Genomic DNA, 19965 nt, shown 5'->3' with positions numbered 1-19965 from the left:
ATCAGCTCGAAGTCCGGAATCTCAGCATCTAGAGCACGTGCAGGATAAGGCTCCTTGGGTATCGTTCTGCACTCAGTTCAGTTAAAGATGAAGGGGCTTCAGGAGCCAGGAGGGACCTGGAGGACCGTGGAGCAGGAAGCAAGGATGGGGGAATTGTAGGCAAGGAAAGAAGCAAGGTCTGGAAGGGGGAAATGGCAGGAGGGGAAAAAACATTGGTTACTATTTCCAAACACTAACCTGAGGTATTGCCAAGGTCCCCCTGAAATTCGGAGCTGTTTAAGTGACCTGTAAAGGTGATGTCACTCGTCACAGACAGATCCAGAGTAAGGATCTGGAACCTCCTTCTGGACACCAAACTACAGTGTTTGGGCATGCTTAGGGATGGTGAGAAAACCCGTGTAACTGCCAATCCGGTGGGACTGTCCTGGGAGACGAGGAACCAAAGTAGTTGCCATCAACTGCCCGTGAGCTACCTGGCCTGTTTCTAAGCACTTTGCGGACGTGGAAGAAAGCCGCTGGGCCAGGACACAGCTGACTCTTGAGGAGCCCTGTTTTCTTGCAAGAAGTTTGGAGAAGTCAGCTCTGGTGAGGGGTCAGAGAACCCTGTATTATGAGGGAGGGTGAAGAAACAAGGAAGATGTATTGTAGAAGGCTCTCGGGGGGCAGGGTGGGGAGCACTTATTTTGGGACGCTCTGTAGGAACCAAGGGACACAGGGAGTCAGATTTCAGCCCTGCTGGAGGGAGGGCCTAAGGATTTGTCAGAAGTTAGAAAGACTCTTCCTCAAGGTAGCGAGTTCCCCGTCAGAGTGATGATGAAGCAGTGGATGGGTGAACTCGATGGTAAGACAGACCCTTGGATGGAACATCTGATGAGACCTCAAAGATTCCTGCCCCCCCCCCCACCGAGATGCCATGATTCTTCCCTCCCACTGAGTTCTGGTATCTTCCACCTTCATTCATTTCATTCCCACTAATCCATACCTCATGGTAATTTAGACAGGTGCTGTCTGAAGGCATTGGCAACTATGAAAAATGAGAGACAGGACATGAAATTAGATCACAGGGGAAGGGCTCGCCCTGCCTATGAGAGCAGGCTGTTTCCAAGCCTTCCTTCCTATGTAAGCAATCACCCGGGTAACTGATGTCATTGTTCACTCCCAACTCATTGTTCAACCAGAATTTGCCTCCCGCTCTTTCTGAGAAAATCGAGGCCGTCAGGTACGAGTTCTCAATTCGCAGACATCGTCGCCCTGAGCTCTTGCACCAGCCAGACTCACTGCAGTCTCAGAGGATGAGCTCTCTCTCTGTTCAAAGCCAACCACTCCACCTGTGTCTTTGACCTCTGATTCTCCTGCCTCCTCTGAGAGGCTACGCCATCAGTCATCCTTCCTTCCCTTGAAGCTTTGCATCTCCCAGTCATTGGCTGCTTCTCTTCCATCTAAAAATATACTCAGGCCTCTCACAGCCAAAACACCCTGAACCCTTCTGTCTAAAACTCCCTACTCCCCTTCTCATCCAACCTTCTCAAAAAAGGAGTCCACACCTGCCACTCTCCCATTGTTCACCACCCATTCGTACTTTAATTCACTGCAAACTGGTCAACTGACGTTGCTCCTAATTACTCCTAATGTTTTAATGATCCCGACTGACAAATCAAATAGACATTTCTAGATCCTTAACTAGCAAACACTGCTCTTCTGGAACTTTCTCCCTTGACCTCGGTGATATCACTTCATATCTCTTGTTGTCTTCTTTGTCTCTTTCAAGGGCTTGGTGGTAGCCAGTCTCCAAGATGGCCCTCAAAGATTCACACTGCCTGGAGTTTGCCTTGCATAGTCCCAGGATTGGACAGCATGACCAGTAGAATATGGCCGAAGTAATGATATGTCACTTCCGAGACAGGTCATAAAAGACAGTGTGGCTTCTATTCTGGTCTCTCTCTCATTCTCTGTCTTGGGTCACTTACTCTGAGAGAATCCAGCTGCCATATACTGAGGACCCTCAGGTAGCCTGTAGAGAGGCTCAGTTGGCAAGAAACTGAGGCTTCTGGCCAATAACCGGCAAAAACCTGAAGACTCCAACCAATAGCCATATGAGTGAGCCTTCTTGGAAGTGAGTCCTCCAGCCCAAATCAAGGCTTTAGATAATGCAGATCCAACCAACAGCTTGACTGCAACCTCGCGAGAGACCCTAAGTCAGAACCACCCAGCTACGCACTTCCCAGGTTCCTGACCCTCAGAAACTATGAGAAAGTAAATGTTTGTTTCTTTTATTATTATTAAAGTTTACTTATTTATTTAGAGAGAGAGAAAGAGCATGAGCAGGGGGAGGGGCAGAGAGAGAAGGAAAGGAAGAATCCCAACGCAAGGCTTGATCTCACGAACTGTGAGATCATGATCTGAGCCAAAATCAAGAGTCATACACTTAACCGACTGAGCCACCCAGTTGTCCCTAAATGTTTGTTGCTTTAAGGACTAAGTTCTAGGGCAACTTGGCACTCAGAAACTAACAAGAGTCCTTTTCTTTGACCCCATAATGGAGCTCCATGAAATGTTGGTGTTCTGTGGGATTGATCCTACTCTGCATGACCTCATTTCTCCCTCTTGGTCCTCCTGGGGTGGGGTAAACACTATGGGTTGCCTATCCAGTAGTTATCCCACACCCCCTACTTCCATCCTGCTGGCAGAATCCACTTCCCATGATTGGGGCTGAAAATGCCAGATACTTGCTTTACCAGCCCCCCTTGCCGCTAGAGTATAGGTACAAGATCCAATCTTGGCCCAGTGCCCTGAGGAATAGTCTGCCATATGCTGTGAGAAAGGTTTCTTTTCCTAATAAAAAGAGGGAAATTAGTGAGAGGCTCTCTTTTTGCCTTGGAGCTCTTAAAAGTCATGTGAAGCACGATGCTTGGAGCTATAACATCTGCCATTCTGGGCAGTGCATTTTTTCCCATTACTCTCCTTGGCTACATCGACCGCAAACCCTGGAGAAGATGCCCTCCTTGAGGGCTGAGCAGTTTTCTCAGCCTGTTTCCTGCCTGCAGAATTTTGCAAGCCCAAGAGTTCAACTTTGAACAGTCCTAGGCCTTTTAAGTCCAGGATTGTGATTTCCACCCCACCCTTCCCAGTTAAAGATGTAGCAATCATCTTCTTCTTTTTTTTATTCTGGACAACTCCATGTACCAATAACCACATCCTAAGTTTTTATCCTAGATATTCATTTTAAATTGGCTGAATGTCTTTCCTTTCTTGTCCCCATTAGCTCCTACTTCCTTCAAGTCACTAAGTTTGAGGGCAATTTAACACAGGTAAGTTGAGTCTGGTGGACCTAAGCCCTCCTTCCAGTCTCTTTCTCCTGAGTCAGTCTGTCATGGTGGAAAGTTGGCTTCTTAATCTCTTCAGAGTTTCAACAATGGATATGCAGCCATGCCATCCATTTGATAGTTGCCACAGGCTAAGATTTTTCTCTGGCTGCATTTAAGGGATTTTTCCTTCATCATTGGTTTTCAGCCATTTGACTGTAATGTGCCTTGGTGTGGTTTTCTTTGTGTTTATCCTGATTGAAATTCATTGAGTTTCTTGAATCTATGGGTTTATATTTTTCATCAAATTTGGGAACTAGTTGGTTCCTTATTTTTTTCAAATACTCACACTCTTTTCCCGGAACTCTAATTACATGTGTGTCCGACCATTTGTCCAACAGGTCACTGAAGCTCTGTTAGGTTTTCTGTGATTTTTTTTTTCTCTCTCTGTGCTTCAGTTTATCCTGTCTTCAAGTTTCATTGATCTTTTTTCTATAATGTCTAATTTGCTATTTAGGCTATCCAGTAAAGTTTTCATTTTATATATTGTATGTATTAGTCAGGTTCCTCCAGAGACACAGAACCAATAGGATCTATCTCTATCTCTATCCTCATCTATCCAAAATGAGATTTATTATAAAGAATTGGCTCACACAGTTATGGATGCTGACAAGTCCCATGACCTGCCATTTGTAAGCTGGGAAAAACTAGTGGCCTTAGAACCAGGAGTGCTGTGGATGGTAGAAGCCCAAGTCCAAGGGTAAGAGAAGACCAATATCTTAGCTTAAGCAGTCAGATGGGGAGAGACAATTCAATAATTTGTCATCTTTTGGCTCTATTTAGGCTCTCGATGGCCACTACCATTGGGGAAGGAAATCTGCTTTACTCAGCTCACGAATTCAAATACTAATCTTGTCTGGAAACACCCTCACTAACATACACAGAAATAATGTTTAATGAGCTAGTTGGTCATCTTCTGGCCCCGTCAAGTTGACACATAAAATTTACCTTCACTTTGTATTTTTCAGTTCTAAAGTTGCATTTCATGCTTCTTAACGATATGTTCATTTGCTTTCTCATTATTTTCGTATTTTCCTTTACATACTGAGTCTATGGAATGGCTGTCCAAAATTCTTGTCCACTAATTCTATCACATCTGTCATGGCAGAGTTGATTGTATTCACTGACTTTTTTTCTTTTGGCTATGAGTGTCGTTTCTTTACCTCTCACATCTAGTGGTTTTTGATTGGAAGATGGGCATTTTGAATATCACCTTCCTGAGTACTGAATTTTGCTATCATTCTTTGCAAGTGTCGAGTTTTATTCTGGCAATTTACTTGGAGCTCAGCTTGATCCTTTCAAAGCTTGTCTGTTCACTTTGGTCGGATGGGTCTGTAATCGTGTTCACTCTAGGGCTTGCTAATTTACCTTTGTTCCTTAGGTGTGGCCTTTCATAAGTTTTCACTAACTGCTCTGGGTGCTTAAAGAGCACCTTCATTGGCCTGAACCTGAGCATCTCCCAACTCTGTCTGAACCCAGAGGGTTGTTTGGTTTACAACACCCCAGTAATTATTCTTTCTCTGATATTTGTTCTCGGTCCAATCTCATGGAGACTCACAGTACCCGTGCACAGTGTACTATTTAAGCAAAGACTCCAAATGACTCCCCTTCAACCTCTGAAGCTCTTTCTCTGCATAGCACCCTCCTCTTCGGGATTCTGCTCTGCAAATGCCAGCTACATATGGTCTCTGCATTCTGATTTCTGTCTCCTCCAAAGAGTCGGAATTCCGTGCTCCACTTGGGCTGCCCCTTCCAGGCTGGTGGTCTGGTAAATGTCCCCAGGCACAAAGTTAGATTGATCATAGAGTTCATCTTACTTGTTTTCCTCCTCTCAGGGAACACAGCCTTGTTCGGCTGCTTATCCAGTGTCTGAAAACAGATGTTTCATATATTTTATCCAGTTTTCTACTTGTTTATGATGGGCAAGCCTAGTCCAGTGTCTGTGACTCCATCATAGCCCAAAGCAGAAGTCCACACGGGATAAGTTTTCATCAGCCTTGCTGACTGAAAGCATTTCTCAATTTTACATTTTACCATCTAGGGTTGAGAAGCAGTTGCCTCTTCCAACCCCACAAGCACTAATTAGTGGACATTTAATTCCCTCTCATTCCTGCAAGGCAACCCGCCAGTTCTTTCCTGAGCCTATCCCTTTCTGTCTCTTGCCAAGCACAGCCAAAGGCAGGCACCACATCCACTAACCAAGTGTTTTCTACCCCCTGCCCCTGCGGTTCCAAGTCCTTTCGTTACTTCATCTGTCTTCACGCTATTGCAGGGCATACAGTTATGTACGAATGGAGGTGGTACATAAAGATCTGGGTCCTTGATAACATATTGAGATGGTGAAGGAGCCCAGCACCTAACTCCAAACTTATTAAGTGGAATAAATAAATGCCCTTGGTTGTTTTAGGTCCCTTTAAGTGTGTGTTCTATTCCCTGCAGCCTAGAGTTTCCTGATGGACACAGGCTGGTCCCACCCCCTTCCGTAGCTTCTAAGCTCGTGCCCCTCAGGTCACCATCTTCGGCACAGATATTCCCCCCCCCCCCCCCGGGGCACGCTCAGACACACACCTGCCTGTGGTCCTCTCTCCGGGGATGTCCCGCCTAGTTCCTCAAACTCAACCTCCAACATTGATTTTAGTTTCCCTTCCTAAACTTCCTTCCCTCAGGATTCCCAATCTCAGCTGAAAGCGTCACCATCTGCTTTGTAACCCGAGCTATAAGCCTGGCTGTCATTCTGGGTTTCCCTTTTCCTGCCTCTCTTGATATTTACGAATCACCAGGCCCTACTAATTTTGCCCCCTAAGCATTTCTCAGATGCATTCCCTTCTCTCCATTTTCCCTACTGCTACTGAGGACAGGCCCCCGGTGCCTCTCGCCTGGGCTACTCCCAGCTGCTCCCCTGCTTCCAGTGCATCCTCAGCCCTGCATCTGTCTCTCTGAAATTCGGATTTATCTGCATCACTCCCCTGCTTAGGACCTTTTAATGCCCCTTCCCTCGTTGATATGATGAAGTCCAAACCCTTACCAAGGCTCCAGGTTCTGACTTCTGCTGACTTCTGCTCTTTGCCACCCTTGTCTTCAGGCTACATCCCAGTAACACCAACTTGTGGCTGGTCTCCCTTGTCACCCCGCTTCTTCTCCCCCTGTGAGCCTTTGTGCATGCTGCGCCCTACCTGAGATGCCCCCTGCCGACTCTACTCCATCCCCCAGCTTTTTTTTCTGCAAGCATCCATTCATCCTGCCAAGTAAGGGCTCCCCTTTTCCTTCATCTAGAATCTTCCCTGGTGACACCAACCTCCAATGCTGTGCCATTACCCTTTTCTGTGCCCTAGGAATCTTCGTACCCATCACTCCTGCCACGCCTACCGCTTTGCTTTGTAAGCATGATGTGTGTCTGTCTCCCCCTCCAGACTGAGCACTTTGAGGGCAGATACCGCAGCTTACTGAGCCTTGAGTCCCCAGCCTGTGGCCCATAGTGGCTGTGCAATGAATGTTTAACGACTAAACGAACCACCCCATAAATCCCTTACAGCAGGTCCCCTACGGACCATCTCTGTGGAATGCTTAGTGGTTAGCTCACTCAAGTAAGTAGATTAACTTAAAAATAATAAAACCGTGTTTCCTTAAAATCATTTTTCCACCAGCACTTTCCTTTAATTAGTACAATCAGGGACGGGAGTGCATTTGTGGTGAAGTTTCCATAGCACTTCTCTCGGAAGGGGTATTAGGTTTCCAGAAGCAAAGAATCATGGCTTAGGAAGAGAAAATGTGAACAAAGCATGGCATGGATCTGAGAAGCTGCTGGAAAACTTTTCTAGGCCATGGAAATCAGGATAGGCCTTGAGCATCCATAAGGGGGGGGGGGTGACTGTGGATGTGGGCAACTTGGTGACTGTTGGACCTTTCCACCAGTTGCCACACCTACCAAAATTCCACTATTAGATAGTGACTTCTTTTGACTATCCATCACCTTTTGGTATGGAATTCTTACAAGCCAAACTTCCTGTTGAAGGAAGTCTCTCTCTCCTTCCAGAAATTGCTCTCTTTTGCCTGGAAAGCATTCACCTCCTCCTCTGTCTACCCCGAGTTTTCCTATTCTTTAAAATGTAGATTGAATCCCTTCCCTCTCACCCAGCCTCCCCAGATCTTTCTTTTAAGATTGTGAGCGCCTCAAGAGCAGAAACCATTCAACGTTGTCTCCTGGGTGCCTGTTACAGAGCCTGGCACACGGTAGATGTTGACTAGAGGAAGGGTGAACTGCCCTGAACCCATTCAGTGCACTCATTTTTCCATCCTTGTGCGTACATCCTGGGAACTTCTGTCAATGCCGGTTCTCTGGTATTCTGGTAATCACTAATGCCTTGTGGAAGGTCTTCTGTGGCTCTAATGAGACATTCTTTTTGAGGTGGCTTCTTGAAAATACCACGTCCTGAATATACACTAATATTCTCACCTGAGCTCTCCCTGTGGGTGGGGACTGGGGGGCACCTTGTGAACAGAGGTTTCTCAGCTTAGATAAGATGGTGAGGAGAACACTTTGGGCATATAGTATTTGGGACACCATTTGTACTCTTATTCTGGACCCCCAAAATGATGGGGCACCTGCTTGTGGGTACCTTGGGGAAGGAGATAAGAATTTTCATACAGGTCATCAGACAGGGCCTCGGCAAAGTTCAGTGACCTGGGTGGTTGTGTCTCTGGCTTGATGATTAAAGTGAAGTCATGGGTCACGTAATGTTAGCCTGTGCACGTGTGATGGGAATTTCTTGCTCTTGGGTTGGCGGGTGTCCCATTCTTCCCCTCATTTACACCTTTCCCCTAACCCCACCCTAGACTGTGGGGAGACTCTCTCCCACCTTCATCCTGGTCTTAGAGCCTGTTTCCTTCAGGTTCTTTCACCTCTTTGACCCATTCAACCTCTCAGCAACTGAGAAAAACAGCTTCCTTTGTTTGATGATAGGAAGGGCTTCATATTCAAATCCCCAATCCTCAAATAAGGAAGTGAGAGAAAATACCTGTGCCCAATCTTTTCTAGTGTGACGGAGAAAGGGGGAAAAAAGAACAGTTCAACTTCCAAATTAGAGGAGGCTGAATCTTGGTGCAGCTACCATGGAAAACAATATGGAGGCTCCTCAAAAAATTAAAGGTAGAACTACCAGGGACGCCTGAGTGGCTCAGTCAGTTAAGCGTCTGACTCTTGATTTTGGCTCAGGTCATGATCTCACAGTTCGTGAATTCAAGCCCCGCGTCGGGCTCTGTGCTGACAGCTCAGAGCCTGGAGCCTGCTTCGGATTCTGTGTCTCCCTCTCTCTCTACCCCTCTCCCATTCATGCTGTCTCTCTCTCTCTCTTTCTCTCTCTCAAAAATAATAAACATTAAAAAAAAAAAAGAACTACCACGTGATCCAGTGATCCTACTTCTGGGACTATAGCAGAAAGAAACAAAAACACTGTATGAAAGAGACGTCTTCACCCCGTGTTCCCAGCAGCATTACCTACAATAGGAAGCAGCCCATGTCTCCACCAATAGACAAATGGATAAACAAGAGGTGGTACATATATACAGTGGAATATCTTTCAGCCACGACAAAGAAGGAAATCTTGCCGTTTGCAACAACATGAATGGGCCCTGAGGGCACTGTGCAATGTAAAATAAGTCAGAGAAAGACAAATATTGCATGATCGCACATATTTGTGGACTCTAAAAGCAAACAAGCAAACAAACAAAGAAACAAATGGACAACCCAAACAAACAAAAACCAGACTCAGAAAGAGATGAGATTTGTGGCGACCAGAGGCAGGTGGTTGGGGGAGGGGAAATCGGGGGGAAGGTGGTCAAGGTTACAAACTTCCTGCTGTAAGGTAAATAGGTACCAGGGATGTAATGTGCAATGCGATGACTATAGGTTGTTTTTTTTTTTTTTATAAAAGGGGGGCTGAATCCTTCTTGTGTTGGATTAACCCTCACTTCTTCACCTCTCTTGTGCCTTGTCGTGCCTTGTCGTGGCCCCATTGCAGTGGTGTATGTTACTCTGCCTCTTCTGTCTGGGCTGGCCCACATGACAATGGCCGAGGACAGAAGGGAAAATGCACCTGCTCCTTGGGAGGGGGGAGGCTGCATGTGATTCTGCTTCCCTCTTACGCTTCTGTCGCTGCCATGAGGGGAACGTGTCCTGCCTGCCCCTCCACCCCGGGCTGTCCCGGGAGGATAAGAGAGACGAGGAGTAGAATGTCCCCAACCAACCCACCGATCTGCAGTGAGAAGAAGCACAAAGCAGAGGTGCTCGGTCAAGCCCGGCCTGGATCAGCTGAGCTTCAGCCAATCTCCCTGAGAATAAAGGTTCACTGTGTTAAGCCACCGAGCGTTGGGGTCATTTGTTATGCAGCATTATTGTGGCAGCTAACGGATAGAGCTCTTTTGCCAGAAGGCCAGGGTAGAGCAGGGAGCACTTAGGAGGGGCGCAGCACACAATGAGAACTTAGTATTTGGTTATCGGTCGAGCCTTGTTGGCAGGCTTCAGAAAAGAATGTGAGAATATCAGACCTGGAGGAGCCATTAAAGGGGTTCCGGATGGAGAAACGAGATCGAGCGGAGCTCTGACTTGCCCAAGATCACACAGGGAATTGTGGCTGAGTTTGGACCAGCACCCAGGGCGGGAGCTCCCCGCCGCAGTGGGCTGACTCCCCCGCTTCCTGTGGGCCAGCCCAACGAGAGCCATGGCTTCTTCCGGCTCCTTCCTTGGCCTCACGTGTGAGCTTCGTGTCATTGTGTTGGGATTTTGATGAATGGGAAGTGTTGGCAAGGGAGGAGAGGCAGGAAGAAGGTGCAGCCAGAGACGAGTATCTGGATGCAAGCAGGGAAGTTCCATCCACACCCCCCTCTCCCTCTGGTGCCAAATGCCCTGTGATGGGACCCCCAGCCCGGACCCCAGGCTGCGGGCCAGCTTCCACAGCCTGGTCTCGGGAGGGGCACTTGCTTTCAGGTGCTAGAGGCCCGATGGCTGGCTCACCTGTCATCATTAACCTCCGTCCCCCTCCCCCCCCGGGGAACCCAGTACAGACAGCCGTGGGGATGGGCTGGAGAGTCTGGGAAGGAGTGGGAACCAGGGTTCAAGGGAGGAGCCTGCTGTTCCTTGCTGTTTGTGGCCCACTGAGGCACCTCTGCCCACTCCAGGCCCCGTGGCTTACAGCGGAACCAGCTTCTGAGACTCTTGCTGGGGGATAGCCCACCAATCTGCCCACGCGCAGGAGCCGCGGAAGAAGGGAGTCCCGGGCCAGGGACTTCGGGGGCTTCCTTGAGTTCCCTCGACGAGAAAAGATGAGCAAGAGAGAGTGGAAAGGACACCAACTGGGAAGTCCGAGACCGGGGTTCGGGCCCCTGCTTTGCCTCTTATTGGAAACCCGTGTGGCCTTAGGCAAGTCGCTTCCCATATCTGGGCCTCCGTGTCTTCCATTCTGTCAAACGGCTGGGTTGGGAAATTGCCCTTGGAGGGTGCCTTCAGCCCCAGTGTCCGGTGATAGTCAGGGCTGCAGTATTCCCTCCATTCCCACGGAATAACAATAATAACTCAGATGCAGCAGGTCGTCAAGATGCCCAAGACGCTGAACCAAGCACTTGCCCGCGATAACTCGGTTCAGGCTCACAGTAATCCTACGAGGTAGGTACTCTTATTCTCTCCGCTCTACAGACGAGGAAACTGAGGCTCATCACGGCTCAGATACTCACTTCTGTCCACTCGGCTTGTCCACGTGGAGCCTGGAGCCTGGGCTACCTAACCTCCCTGCCGCAGCTCTGGAGATAGGCTTAACTCCTTCCCCGGCCTTTCTTTCCAGGACGCCCGCCTCCTTCCTCGCGCACATCCACGGTCCGGGCAAAAAACCCCGGGCTCCAGTCTGGAAGCACCGAGGATGCCTGAAAGAAATCCCTTCAGTCACAGGGACGGATGCAGTTTAACCATTACCCTCCCTGCGCTGCCTCGGCCGCGAGGCCAGCCCCGCTCCGGTGCAGGCTGCGGGAGATACGGCGGGCCCTGCGCTGAAGGTGGCTGGGGACATAAGACTGACGCGGGGAAGTCTGCTGCCTTCTTCATCCCCGGACTGCTGGGGCCTCGCACGGTGCCTGATAGGCAGCAGATGCAGTGAGCGCTTGCTGATTGCACGTTGGGGTGACGGAGTCGGCAGTGTGGACTGCAGCAAAGGCTCAGAGCCGCCGTGTTCCTGTCTCTGAGCTCCCAGAGCTTGGGAGGTGGGGAGGGGCCAAGCCCCTGGAGACGAACTGCCTCTGGCCATCCAACTCACTGGAGGTTAACCACAAACATTGGGGTGAGAAGATTCTACCTGCCAGCATCCCGCCCTTCCTAGAAAGTCCTCTACTTGCCTCTCCCTTGAGGGGCCCCAGGCCCCTTGCACCTACAGCCCCTTAATGAGCCAACCATGGAATCTGTAGGCTTGGATGCGCACCACTGAAATGACTCATTGGGGAGGGAGGCACAACGCAAAGATGCTGACAGGTCTCCGAGGCTCCCGTCCTGAAACCCCCTGCGATTCCACAGGCCCGGCTCGGAGGGGTTGGTACAGAGACCAGCCCCTGCTCGGTGTGACGACCGGAACGGGCGACCGAGTCGCAGCAGCAACTCTATCCCTAATGAGATAAATAGCCTCTCCGAGCTGCAGTGAGGGATGGGGACGGTAAGCCAGGCCCCCATGTCGCAACCAGGGAGGCTCCGAACTCACCTGTGGCAAAGTGTAGGCAAGCTCTTGGAGAAGTCACGGGCTGCAGAAAGGCTGGAGAGCAGGGTGAGGAGGGTAGCCCTGAGGATCCTAACTCCTTGGGCAACCACGAGCCTCCTGAGGCTTCGGTTCCTACTCATTCATTCACTGATGCAGGGTCATCGGTGGGCAGAGGGCAGTCTGCATGGCTGCCCGGGACTGAGGCTTCGCTCTGCGATCTCGGTCAGGTCACTTCCCACCTCTAAGCCTTCGGGCCTCTGGCCTTGGCAATCAGCCACGCGCCCAGCCCTGGAACCAGCCCACCTGTGCTCCACGCGGCCTGCTGCAGGAAAGGCAGGTCCCCTGGGAGATGTGACTCCACCCCCAGCTGCTTCTCTGAGTCTCCGCTTCTCGGCTAGGTAGGGGTGAGTCATCGTGGCCTCCCAAAAGCATTGTGAGGATTACACGAAATCCCTTAGCGGCGGCGTTCGGCACATGCCCAGTAACTGGCGCTTGATAAGCGTTACCCCGGCCTTTCTCCAAAGTCACCATTCGTGGGAAAATAGGCTTTGTAAACTCTGGTCTATCACCACCTTGCAAAGCCTCCGTTTATTCAGGGAGGTGTCAGCCCCACCTGGAAGCGTGAAGTCTGAGAATACTCTCTCCAGCCACGCCCCTGCCTCTTCCGGGTCTTCCCCTGTTACATGACCCCAGCCCCCCTGAGAAGCGATGCCCTTTCTCTTTGAAACCTAACATTCTCGCGCTCTTTCCCCTCTTCGGATCCAAACCCTGCCCTCGGAAATGGGCCAGACGACTCATTTATATTAAAGTGTGAATGACTGACTTGGCTGGGGTTTTGCCTCTCGTTGGGGGTTGCCTTCGGGGAGGAAACAAAGCCACCTGTGGGCTGAGTGATTAGAGAGTCCTTCGATGTCCGAATGAAAGAGTTATCTGTGAGTCTGTGTGTCGGAGGAACCTCCCTGGAGGGGGTCCAGGATTCTGCCGGACACCTAGGCTCTTCCTGTTCTTTGAGCAAATCGGCTCCACGGGGAGCCTGGGCTCCCGGACCCTAGCCTGCCCCTGGGGTCTAAGGCCCCTTCTGGTAGCACATCTGGACCCCAATAAAAAGCTGTTTCAGGGATTCCCAAGGAGCCCCACAGACCCACCCTGACTCCAAGCCCTGCCCACGCCCCCGCTCTGAGCCACCCGCCCCAGCTGGCCTCGCAGCTCCTCTGTCCTCTGCTCAGATCCCGGCTCCTGGGGTTTGGGAACAAGATGGCCCGATTCATGCCAGGCATCTTTTTGTTTACATTCCTTGGGTCTTTCTCCTTTTTGAAAAAGAAAAGGAGAGAAAAGAAGAAAAGAAAAGAGAGAAGAGGAAGCAAGGAAAGGATGTGAGGGAGGGGGAGAGGAAGGAAGAAAAAAAATTGTACTTTGGCCAAAAGAGTTTAAAATAAAGTTTTGCCTCTTTCTTTCTCCACCCTTCCCTCCTCCTCCCCCTCCTCCTCCCCCCTCCTCCCCCTCCTCCTCCCCCTCCTCCTCTTCCCCCTCCTCCTCCTCTTCTCCCTCCTCCTCTTCCCCCTCCTCCTCCTCTTCTCCCTCCTCCTCCTCTTCTTTTTTTCCCCCAGCAGCAAATGACCAGACTCTGAAATGAAAGGGCAGGGACGCCTCTGGCTGTCAGAAGACACGGGGAAGCCAGCCCTGCCTGTCACGCGGGCGCGGGGCTGTGCGGTCCGGGGAGCCGCGCCGACAAGGCCCAGGAGAGGCCAATCCCCTCAAGCTCTAGCGTTTTCACAACCTTGCTGCCACCCCTCACTCGTCATTCCCTGCTGCCCCCAAATCAGAGGAGGAGGGAGGAAAGGACAGCGAGCTCAGCACTCCTCACCACGACCCCCAGATATGGGTCCATTTTCTTCCTACCATGCGTTGTTCTCTGAGCTCCTTTTGTCAGTGGCTGGGAGTTCCAAGAAAGAAGAGATGGTTCTTTCTCCTTCGCGCTGTCACCACAGGACCTTGGACTCGGCAGACGGAAGGAAAGGGGAGGAAGCCAGTTCACCCCACAGCCCTCGGCTCGTTGTAGCCAACACCTACCCTTGGACGTTCTGGTCTCTGGACCCTTCCCCACACATGCTCACACACACACACACACACACACACACACACACGTTCATGGACACACTCAGGCGCACACACACACACTGCACACACACATGCTCACACACATGTTCATGCACACACTCAGGCAAGCACACACACACAGTATGCACACACACATGCTCACACACACTCAGATGAGCACACACAGCATGCACGCAAGCACACACTCATGCCCACGGCCACGTGTCTGTATTGAGAGGCTCTCCTTTCTTCAGAACCTGTGAGCTGGGGAAGGGGCAGCAGGTTTCTCAGCACCCTGGGAATGACCCTGAGGCCAGAGCCTCCTGTTCTAGGCCTTTCCCGGAGGGAGAGGACGTCAACTCCATTCTGCCTCCCTCGGTGTCCCTAGCTCAAGGTCAGAGGTACAGAGCCACCTGAGCTGCTGTGTCTCTCTCCCGGGGGTCTCCGCCCGAGCCCATCTGGCCCGGGCCCCTGCGAGCACCCAGCCAAGAGGTGTCTGGGCAGCCGCCAACCCCCACCACGGGGGTGCCGGGGCGAGTGGCGAAGTTCCGCCCCCCTGCCCCTGTCCGTCTACCCAGCTGTCCCCTGTACAGAAGCTGAGCCGGCCATGCCCCACTGTCCTTGGTCCCGGGACTCCACCGAAGCTCCAGCTCACCGTCCACGAAATCAGTGAGCTGGTTCAAATCCCCCCAGCTTGTGGAATACAAGTTGTTTCACAGATCGGGAAACTGACGCTTAGGGATGCGATGTCGTGTCCAGGGTGGCACCTGGGAGCAGGAGTCAAACCTGAGTTAGTGACATCCCTTGGGCGGGTCTCCTCCCGTGTCAGCGCCTCTCCCGCTGGGGGATTTCACACCCGACAGGAACCTAAGACCTCACCAGCCTTCCTGGGCACAAGCTGAGAAGGGAATGTGAGAGAAGGGTCCCCTCGTGCCCCATCCTGACCACACTGGGCCCAGAAGGTGGATGTGCCCCTGGGGCCCAGAAAATAGCTCTAACCTGTCTCTCATCCAGCCAGACACCAAAGTCTAGACAGACCATCTTTTCCTTCTATGTCTTCAAAACGTACATTTCCTAAGTTTTTGTGCCCGGAAGAAACCGTTGTTTAAGCAGACTCTGGCACACCCAGCCTCCCATTCCGGTCTCGTTCCTGCTGGGTGCCACGAATACGCTCCTCTTAGGGCCTACTGGACATGCCCCACAGAAAGCTCTAAGACTAGGGTCTGGCACACAAATGCTCTACAAGTCAGGGTATCCCAGCGTCATCATCAAATGGCAAGGTGGCACATTGGAAAGAAGGCCGGGCTTCCAACCCCAGCGTTCTCTGTCACTGGCTGGGGCTCAGTTTCCTCATTTTTCAAGTGAGGCGAAGGGGCACCTGAGTGGCTCAGTCGGTTGAGCGTCCGACTTCAGCTCAGGTCATGATCTCGCCATTCATGGGTTCGAGCCCCGCGTCGGGCTCTGTGCTGAGAGCTCAGAGCCTGGCACCTGCTTTGAATTCTGTGTCTCCCTCTCTCTGCCCCTCCCCCACTCACGCTCCGTGTCTCTCTCTCTCTCTCTCAAAGGTAAAATAAACATTAAAAAAAATTAAAATAAAAATAAAGTGAGGCGGGTTCCCTGGATGCCCCAGAATGTCCATTCAGTTCTATGCTACAGCATGCTCTGAGCTGACCAAGGCCTGACCCTCCCGGATAACATGCGTTCCGGGCCCTGTGAGCATCTGATTTCCCACATCGATGTTTTCCAGACATGCTTTCCTCATTTCCACAGAGTAGGGGGGAGGCAGGGGCCAGAAGTTCCTGCTGACAAAAAAAAAAAAAAAAACAGATGCCCAGAGAGGTTATGTGACCCGCCCAAAGTCACACAGCAGACTCAACACCAGGACCCAGGTTTCCTTTCATTGTCTTCCAAGGGACGTAGTGGCTCCTTCCAAATGGAGCAGTAGGAGCGGGAACCATGGGGAGAGGGGTGAGACCGAGCTAAAGAATGGGAGCCATGTTGGAGGGTTGAACAACATTCCTGTCCCCTCTCCCCACAAGGCTTGCCAGCTGTTTGAAGTAATGAGAGAAAGGCGGGCAGCAGGAGAAACCCCCCGGCTCTGAAACCCAGCTTTCACCACAAGCAGTGAGCAGAGAGCGCCTAATGACTCCAAGCTGTTCTGGAACGTTCTCTTGGCCCCAGGGAGCCGCCTTGGAGTCCGGCTGCTGTGCGCGGCAGCCGTGTGAACTGCTTGCAGGCAGCGAGCCCGGCCACCAGCGACCACCAGCGACCACAGCCACGGGGCCACTGGCAGGTGGGGCCGGGGGAGGGGCAGCTCCCTCCTTTCTTAGCATGGACGTCCAGAGTCAGCCGGGTTAGCAAGGAACGGGGCTGTGTGGCCAAGAGGGCTCAGGCTCCAGCTCCCCCTCCTTTCCTGCCAGCCGATAGAATGGACCCAGCCTGGGGTCAGAAAGGCGCTTGGGGCACGTCTCCCCCGCCGCCGGGCAGCGCCCAGGACCAGAGCAGCTCGGGCCACGATGAGCCAAAGGCTCCAGTCTGTGAATGCCCCTCCCCGCCCTTTCCTCCCACTAGCAGCTGAGTGCTTAGGCCTAGGTGCTAACTCAAGCCCTGCCACTTATGGGCTGTGTGACTTTGGGCAAGTTACTTAACCACTCTGGGCAAGGTACTTAACCTCTGAGGCAAACACCTATCTCCTAGGGTTATTGCGCTGGATAAAGGAGTCTTGTTGATCTTATTTCCGTCAGCCTCGCCCTGCTCTCCTCTGCTTCAGCCCACCTTCCCTAGACTCACTGTCAACCCATTCTCCCCTGGTGTCACCGAAAAGGCAAAGCTGAGGCCTGAGTGATTCAGCCAGCAGAGAGACAACAAACCACTTTTTGAATCAGTTTATTAGTCACATAGACGGCAAGTGGAAGAGTGACCAGAGGGGCCAGCTCCCCAGGCCCTTGTCCCACACACCAGAGAGGATGACACCGAAGCAGAAAGGGGCCAGATGAGTTCAGGGCGGGTGGTGAGATATCCCACTGCTTAGGAGCCGGGTCTAGACTGCCACTGAGCAGTTTTATGGCACGCGGCTAGCCCCAGAGGCCATGGGGCAGAACCCAGGCGGCGTCAGAACCCAGGCGGCGGTGAGAAGTGGTCTCATGACAGCCTCCCAGGGGAGGTAAGCGGGAGATGGCCTCCTAGCGGCCCCTCACAAGCCTCCCCATCTCTGGCCTTTCAGGGATCGCAAGGTGAGTTCCTCTGAGACTTCAGCGACTGGTTCAAGCCTTTGCTGAGTGGCCTGGGCAGATACGGCAGTCGGCTGTCTCCCTTTTCTCTCTGCGACGGTGGGGCCCCAGGCGTGGCCGGGCCCCTCTTCACAGCCTCATGGCAATCGTGGTGATGATGGCGACAGCTAGCATTCATTGGGTGCCCTCTGTGCCCGGCCTTGTGCTGAGGGTCTTGTGTATGTTGATATAAATGAACTCAAACCACCCACCCCCCCGATGCTGCCGCTTTTGTCATTCCCATTTTATAGAGGAGGACAGCGAGCCCCAGAGAGGCTAAGAAACTTGCTCAAAACCAGTGGTAGACTTGGGATTCCAAGTCTCCCCGCTGAGGTTATGAGGGCCTCGCCTGTGGAGACCTGGTCTCCCTCCCTCACTGCTGCGTCACCACGAGCCTGGCACGCACAGGTCCTTGTAGCAGATGCTGCCCATGGCTTCCCATGCCTTTCCGCTCCCGTGTCTCTTGGCCCCGGGGGTTCTACACTGGCTCCCAGAATCCCCCAGCAAGTTGGAGGCCCAGCGCCCACAGTGGCGACCTGCTCGAAACACATCCTTTCCCGGCGTCTTCCGTTAGCCTTCTTAATTCCCCCATTCAACTACCAACAGACTAGTCCCGAGTAAATCTAGAAATAAGTTACTATACCTACGTCCTTATCTCAGAGTCGGCTTCCGGGGGAACCCAAACTAAGACAGGGCTTCCTGTGTGCAGAAGATACACTGTGGGGTTACAGGGAGGTAAACCGCTAGCCTCATAGTTCTCCACAATTTTCATTGTTATGATAATAAACATGTATTTCTTTGGCCATTACATTAAAAATGTATTTATTTAGAGGCGCCTGGCTGGCTCAGTCACTAGAGCATGTGACTCTTGGTGTCGGGGTTGTGAGTTCGAGACCCATGCTGGGTGTAGAGATTACTTAAAAATCAAAACGAAAACTATGGTAAACTCCACGTTGGAAAGATGAGCTCCAGCCACAGAGGAGGAGAATCCCCTTCCTGCCCAGGGGAACGTGCTAAAGATCACCCAGACAGGAAGGCCATGAGTGTGTGTAGGGGAAAGAGGATAGCACGAATGCCTGGGGGTGGCAGGAGTGGTCAGGGAGGGCTTCCCGGAGGAGGGAGCAAGGGAGCTGGGCCTTGAGGATGGTTTGGAATGAAACAGATGGTGAGTGGAGCTCTCAGGCGTCAGTGAGGGTGTGAGTACCCTCTCCAGGCAGGGACAAAGGACCGGTGAAGGTTGCTTGCGGGGTCCTGGGAGAGCCCAGTTCTGCTCTTCACCAGCTGGTGACTTTGGGCAATAACTCTGCCCCTCTGAGCCTCCCCTCCTTATCTGTACAGTGGGCGTCACAGCCGTGCCTACCTCAGGGCATTGCTATGAGGGTTATTAGACAAGGTGATGTGGGCAAAGAGCCTGACACAGAGGGTGTGACCAGAGCCCAGAGGCGACCGCTGGGGGGGTGCGGGACACCCAGGGCTCCCTGTCTGGGACACGTGGCTCACTGTCTGCCACTAATGGGACGGCTCGGGAGGTGCCGGGACGGCATCTAGAGAGGCACAGTGCCAGGTCCCCTCACTTCTGGCCCCTGCCGTCAGGACGCTCGGGTAGCCTCATGCAAAGTGAGACTTGCGTCTCAGCTCCACCTGCCTCCAAAGCTCTAGGGCAGAACCGGATGAAGGAACAGAGGGGACGGTTTATAAACTGTCAAGTACGGGTACTTTGGAGGGATCAGAGCGAGGGCCCCACGACTCAAATTCAAGACGGGTCTTCTTACAGCAGAGACATTATGATGGGGCTGGAATTCCTAGAAGTTTCAAGCTGGCAATGTTTCTAGATGGAATAGTCTAGATCAACACCCACACATGCCCCATTTTTAGACACTCAAACCAAGGCCCAGGAAAGGAGGACGATTTACCCAAGGCCTGACACAGCTGTGTTAAGACACGAGCCAGGGCAGGGACTTGAACCAAGGACTCTGGTGGCCAGCCGGTCCAGGGCACCCTCCTCCCCACTGAGCCTGCCAGGAGCACAGCCACATTTGAAGCAACCCCCCTCCGCCCCACTTCTGTCCTCCCCTTCCCAGCCCGCGCCATCTGTCCGGCTTCACCAGTCCCTCGCGCCGCCTCCGCCCCCACCTTCAACCCGCCCGCGCTCCGCATCCGCTCCCACCTGGTGACTTGGCTCTGAGCGTTGATCTCGGAGAAGCGGCGTTGGCATGGGTCTGTGGTTGCAAGACTCCCCACCTCTGTTTACGGGTGTTTACCCAGTTGTGTCCTGTCTGCCCTTCTCGCCTGGAAGCAGGATGGCTCATCCTGCCTCCTGGTACCATCACTCACTCCCTGTGGGCTCTGACCTCTGTCCACAGTGGGCGCGGGGAGACGGCCACGAGCCAGCCAACGCGGAGCCCGGCCCTGGGCAAGGCTGGTGCAAGTGGGGGATGTGAGGATCTCCCAGAGAAAAGGGGGCTGTGTTCTGGGAAACGCGGCCCCCATATTAACAATCATAAGGTT

The sequence above is a fragment of the Panthera tigris genome, chromosome D2 (assembly GCF_018350195.1).
Source record: "Panthera tigris isolate Pti1 chromosome D2, P.tigris_Pti1_mat1.1, whole genome shotgun sequence".
Lineage (NCBI taxonomy): Eukaryota > Metazoa > Chordata > Mammalia > Carnivora > Felidae > Panthera > Panthera tigris.
Note: the sequence above shows the minus strand (reverse complement) of the source record.